At 39.7% G+C, this 6,638-nt stretch overlaps 1 long non-coding RNA gene across 1 annotated transcript; it reads left to right on the top strand.

Moving 5' to 3' along the window:
- Nucleotides 1-700: 700 nt before the first annotated feature.
- LOC126965562 (uncharacterized) lies at nt 701-1,472 on the top strand. Its single transcript, XR_007729562.1, has 2 exons — nt 701-805; nt 886-1,472. It is a non-coding gene; the product is annotated as an uncharacterized LOC126965562 (long non-coding RNA).
- The last annotated feature ends 5,166 nt before the right edge of the window (nt 1,473-6,638 follow it).

Below are 6,638 nucleotides of genomic sequence, written 5' to 3'. Positions count from 1 at the left end.
TCTTTAAGGCTAGTACAAGTGACCGAAGGTTCAAGCAAGTTTATATTAATATATTAGTAGATATATCTATAGCCAAAGAATATGTAATAGTACATATAGCTTTGAGCATTAAGCGTATCTACATCTCGGCTAGTAATGGAAGTACCAAAGTATACGCTCTTGAATTTCCAATCTCTTTGTAAACATTATTTTTATGAAACCAAAATATAATAATTTTCACGCTAAGATATAATAAAATTGTCATTCATCATCATTAGAGATCAGCTGCGTCACTTTGTTTTAATGTGTGCCCCTTGCTGAAAATAGAGGCTAAGAATTCGCCACTATTATTTTCGAGGGGTTCATAGCTGTCACAGCCTATCTAGATTTATTATTTACTTCTCATGTTAATTCATTCCACTCAAATAAGGCAGATTATGCTTAAATTATACCGAAACAAAACAAAATATTTCTGGGTTACGAAGGCATAAGTTCTATTATGCAAAAAGTTGAAGATAGTATAATTTTCCTCAAGTTTTTGGGGGAAATTCATATTACTCTATCGCAGCGTCCCCTATCGTGTTTACGTATAAGTAAATCAGATTGTGTTGTTTGTGTTGACCCTTGATTGATGACGAAAATAAAAATGTTTCATGTAAGTATATGGTAGGTACAAGAAATTTCATGGACCTTTTAATATCAGACATCTTGAAAAAATCCTCAAAACAATAACTGAACGCCAATATAATTCACAGTATGAAAATGGAAAATTTAATTAGAATTTTCAATTTTCATTTATTGCTCAATATGAATAGCGTTCTGGCATGTAAGTGGAAAAACAATACTAAAATATTAACGCATTATTTAAATCTAATAATATTTTAAATTATAACGTAGTTATTTTAGTATTTCTATTTATTATCATCGCAGAAAGTAAATACATTACAATCCAAGTTGATTCAGAGGACATTTTGAAAATCATAAATGGGCTGGTGTCTTCATTTGGGGTCAGTAAGCCAATTTATAGAAGGGGAAATGGAATGAGATATCGCAACCCTTATCATCCCGAAGATGGAGTTTTAAAAGACTATTCTGATGTTAAAAGATCGGTTCATAACCAACATACTTCAACAAGTTCAGAGACAAATGAAAATATTGATGATGAAATTGAAATACAAAATAAGCAGTTTATCATAGAAAGTCAAAACAAATCTGAAAGCAATGATATTTTAACTGATAATAGTATTGATAGATTGGAATGGAAACAATCGAAAGAGTATTTTAAAGAGAACATTACTACTACTTCGAAAACGAAATTTATGAAGCAAGAAAGTAATTTTCAGAAAAAGATTTTAGCACCATCAAATTAAATGTGAATTTTATTAAACATGTTTTTTTTTTTAATGAATGAAATATTTAATAATAAAACGGTCATAATTAAAAAACTCGTATCTACTGATATATATTAAAGGTAAGTACTATTTCGCAAAAACTATTCGTATTTTATTAACATTGTCAACAGCAACCAGTGGGAGGCTCCTTTGCACAGCCGGCTAGATTATGGGTACCACAACGGCGCCTATTTCTGCCGTGAAGCAGTAATGTGTAAACATTACTGTGTTTCGGTATGAAGGGCGCCGTAGCTAGTGTAATTACTGGGCAAATCAGTCTTGACATCTTATGACTCAAGGTGACGAGCGCAATTGTAGAGCCGCTCAGAATTTTAGGGTTTTTCAAGAATCCTAAGCGGCACTGCTTTGTAATGGTTGACAACCAATATATTATAAGGGGAGATGGACGTCAAGGAAATTGTAGTAATTGCTTTTTTCACGTTTTATTATGATTAATGCGATGTAGTACCGATCGGTGGCAGATCACAGCCCTAATTCGATGCGTCAATTAAAGCAGCATCTGACTGCAAAAAACAGGCGTATCGAGCTTAGGTTGCGGCGCTGGGCACAAAGGATCCGAACTGCATAGTTCTTAAGAGGAAATACAAACGTGCCTCCAGATTTTTTAAGCGGCAAATCGCCCGTGCAAAGTCAAAACACGTCGTCAAAATCGGCGAGCAGCTTTTCAGTTACCCGACCGGAACACGCAAGTTTTGTTGTCGAAAGCTGCTCTTGGTAACAGCCAGCCGTCCATGCTGCCGTTGCACATGAGGAATGACACCCTGGCCCATACGGCAAAAGAGAAAGCCGATCTCTTGTGTGCTCTTTTCGCCTCCAACTCGACTCTTGACGACAACGGAAAAACACCGCCGACCATCCTGCGGTGTCAGAGCTCTATGCCTGAAGTACAGTTCAGACAGAAAACTGTTAGGCGAGCTCTGTTTTCGTTGGACGTCAGGAAGTCGAGCGGGCCTCTCCTTTCCTTGAGTCTTTCGTGCTTAGAACGTGTGCCCCTGAGTTGACGCCGGTGCTTAAGCGTTTATTCCGGCACTCTTATTCTAAAGGCGTAGTCCCTGACTCATGGAAGTCAGCCAGCAAAATCATGGAGAGCATAATTAGCCTTCAGCTCTTGGTATACCTAGAGGGTCACCAGTTGATCAACGACCGACAATACGGGTTTCGCCATGGTCGGTCGGCAGGTGATCTTCTGGTATACCTAACACATACATGGGCTGCGGCTATTGAAAGCAAAGGGGAAGGCCTGGCAGTTAGCCTGGATATAGCGAAGGCCTTTGATCGTATATGGCACAAGGCGCTCCTCTCAAAACTTCCATCATTTGGGCTTCCCGAGAGCTTGTGTAAGTGGACCTGCAGCTTCCTCACTGGGTGCAGCATATAGGTCGTTGTCGACGGATATTGCTCGAACCCGAAGCCCGTGAATGCTGGAGTGCCCTAAGGCTGTGTGCTGTCTCCCACGCTGTTTCTTCTGCATTTCAATGATATGTTGGACACCTCCAACATTCATTGCTATGCAGACGACAGCACTGGTGATGCCGTATACATGGGCCATGCAGGTCTCTCTCGGGAAATCGTCGACCAGTGCCGGGAGAAACTCGTGTTTTCTATCGAGTCCTCTCTTGAGAAGGTCGCGGAATGGGTAAAATTGAACCTTGTCCAATTTAACCCCCAGAAGACTCAAGTTTGCGCGTTTACCACTAAAAAAAACCATTTGTCGTATAACCGCTCTTCGACAACACTTCCCTTAAAGCCTCGCCTAGTATCGGAATACTGGGTCTCGAAATCTCGAGCGATTGTCAATTTCGTGTCATCTCCGGTCTGGCGCACCCCAGTATCAGCTCGAACCATTCGACCGCGTGCAACGCAAAGCAGCTCGAATTGTCGGGGACCCAGTACTCTTGGCGTTGCGTAGAGACGTCGCTTCATTGTGCGTCTTCAACCGCATTTATCACAGGGAGTGTTCCGAAGAGCTGTTTAACGTGATTCCTGCCGCCGAATTCCACCATCGCACGACACGCCACAAGTTAGGATATCATCCTCACCATCTGGATGTGTGGCGGTCCTCCACAGTGCGGTTTTCAAGGAACTTTCTTTCACGTACTACAAAGCTAGGGAATGAGCTTCCTTGTGCGGTGTTTCCGGGACGATACGACATGGGTACCTTCAAAAAAAGCGCGTACACCTTCCTTAAAGGCCGGCAACGCTCCTGTGATTCCTCTGGTGTTGCAAGAGATTGTGGGCGGCGGTGATCACTTAACAACAGGTGACCCGTACGCTCGTTTGTCCTATTCCATAAAAAAAATATATATGGGCGCCACCGTAACGACCGGATGCACAAAGTACTGGTCGCACCGACCGTTACAATTAGCGTTTCTATATTATAACATTCATGATTTTCTGGGCCGCATCCAGCAAGCTGGGTCGTATTTTAGATAGAGTACGGGGAACCTGATGGTTTGTGATCATCGCCCTCGCTGTTCTACTCAACCAGAGAAAGCACAGCATCGTTGTCGGCCTTTAAGGTGACTGAGCTTTTTGAAAGCATCTATGTCGTATGGATCTGAAAAGACCCTGCAAATAAGGTCATTCCACTCAGAAAGCTCCTTGAAAGTAGCGTTGTGGAATAATGTCACACATCCAGAGTGGAGCCTGAAGGAATCAAGGTCAACCAGGTCTTTGGAATACACTAGAAGACACAAAATGAAAAGACATCTTTAGGCAGTGCTAATTGATCGAGCCGTTCAGAGAGTTGGGTTGCCGACATTTCAAGCAGCTCTTCATTGCACACGGTCAAGTAGTTCAAACTTCGAGCTGATACTGGAGGGCACCAGGACAGAGATGATGAGCCACACTCCATACTTGGTCGGATTTGGCGCCTTATAGAGCTCTAGAATGTTGGCTGGACCGCAGAGTTGGCAATTGTTCGGGATCCCGTATTCTGATACTGCGAGGCATCTCGGGGAGATTTGTGACGTAATTACGCCTTATAAATCGATGAACGCCCACTGCATGCACGAAAAAGTGTCACGTTTTTCCTGAGCCAAGGGTGCAAGCGAGAGCGCGGAACAAGTGATAGAGAGACATGATTGGCCTAGGCGTTCGCCATCTTGTTCTTTCATTATTACAAAAAGTAGCATCAGTCGGCGAGTAATAATAGGTTATGTTACAATTTTGAGTAAAAAATTAAAATTATTATGAGTCATATATAAAAGAACGGATACAAAGATATTTTCTTACTATCACGTAAAATTATCGTACGCAAGCCGACTTTTTTAGACAACCAATTTTTTTTTGGTTTAAACGCAATGAGTTTTCTGGGTATAAAGTTGAACTATTTTTATTAAACCGCGGAGTGGCCGCGACATTATCAAGAGGATTCGACAGAGGATAATGAAAGATAAACATTATTTTTTGTTATTTGGGTGAGTTCTCGTGACAGACTTCGTCATGCTCGCTTAAATGACACTGCTCGTGGTGGTGACGTGGGACTGAACGTTACCTTTTCCAAAATATAGCGATAGCTGGTCTATACATCAATCTTGTGAACCGGCTTTACTTGTGACAGCTGGATAATCCTGTTACCAGAAAATGCTTCATGTTTTTAAAATTTAAGTTATTAGGTAGGTAGGTAGGTACATATATTTTTAAGAATCGCTAATGCTCGCGTAATACCTTTTATTTATTAACGTTGTGTGTATATTCATGCAGCTCATCTGTACTCAATGTCTCTTATGTTAATTATAAAGTTACATAAACATTTATTGACTTAAGCACTCGTGTAAGGCATTGATGAGGTTTGAAAACGATGAAGCTATAAAAGTTGATTTAATAGAGTCGCAATGATTTTCTTGACACTTCTTCGCATTAAAGCTCAACCTTTTCCGAAGTGATGAAATGAAAAAAGAAAATTTTAGATATTCAAGTGTCATCTTTGACTATCTAAGAGCTATCTCTTATGTTGTAAGAGTAGGATGAATGGTTGAGGAACAAAAACATACAGATATTGTTTTTTGTTATAAACTTAGCTTTAGTGATTAAACTTATCTTGAGAAGATAATTTTATGACTTTTATATTCAACTAGCTGGCCCGACAGACGCTGTTCTTTCAATAGAAATAAATATATTATGTAAGTACCTATTCGGGAATCAGAAATGAGGAGATCCGTAGGAGAACCAAAGTCACCGACATAGCACAAATGATTGCGAAACTGAAGTTGCAGTGGGCAGGGTACCGGAAGACGTAGTGTTGGTAGGCCTCCACAAGATGTACCGACGATCTGGTCAAGTTCGCCGGAATACATTGGATGAGGCCAGCGCAGGACCGATTGTCGTGGAGATATATGGGGGGGTCCTTTGTCCAGCAGTGGACGTCTTCCGGATGATGATAACCTATTCGGGAATAATGTAGTCTAAAGCCATCGGAAATGTGTGATCTTATTTAATTACTTAAAATTGAAAGAATTACCGCTTTATAATTGCCATTTTTTTTAAGTATTAAGATGGATATAGTATGTTATCCTTAAGAGATAGATGTATGCCATGGCGGTCTTTTCTGTAGACCTATAAAAGATACACAATTCCACCATACATTATTTTGTTATATCTCAAAGGGTTTAGACGGCGAATGCGTTGAATGTTCCCAAGCGGCTTATTTTTGTCCTCCAAGAAATATCGTTAATGCGTTCAAAAATGTATGCAAAAACCTAACAAATAATATATTATAACCTCCCTCGACAGCCACGCTATCCATTGGTGGAAGCAGAACAGACCGACAGACCGACACCGCGATGGACTTTTGTTTTATAATATGTAGTTATTATTATGATGGTAAGGTATATTGATTTGTAATATCTATATTATAATAATATAGAATGACTTCCAAGTAAATTGAAATAAAATAACTTTATATATAACATTCTATCTTGCCATAAATACTGAAACAAAGAAAAAAAAATATATTCTATTGCAAATATCACTTATTAATTTTACAGTGTGTTAGTTTAATACATCAATATAAAACTTTTTCTCAATTGATAACCCTTTTGTTAAAGCCTTGTACTCCTTTTAAAATACTTGTTGTTGTACTAGTGCTATTGTTATGTTTGTTGTAATAGCTAGTTCCTCACAACTTAAAGGTTCTTTGCTTCTTTCCATATTCTTACATCGGAGACAGTATCATAGAACTCGTACCATTCTTTTAAAACTTGAAAATCTCTCATATTTCATTATCCGGCTCGAAGGACCAAATGG

Source organism: Leptidea sinapis, chromosome 8 (genome assembly GCF_905404315.1).
Source record: "Leptidea sinapis chromosome 8, ilLepSina1.1, whole genome shotgun sequence".
Lineage (NCBI taxonomy): Eukaryota > Metazoa > Arthropoda > Insecta > Lepidoptera > Pieridae > Leptidea > Leptidea sinapis.
The sequence above is the reverse complement of the archived record's forward strand: the minus strand, read 5'-3'. Positions and strand labels throughout refer to the sequence as shown.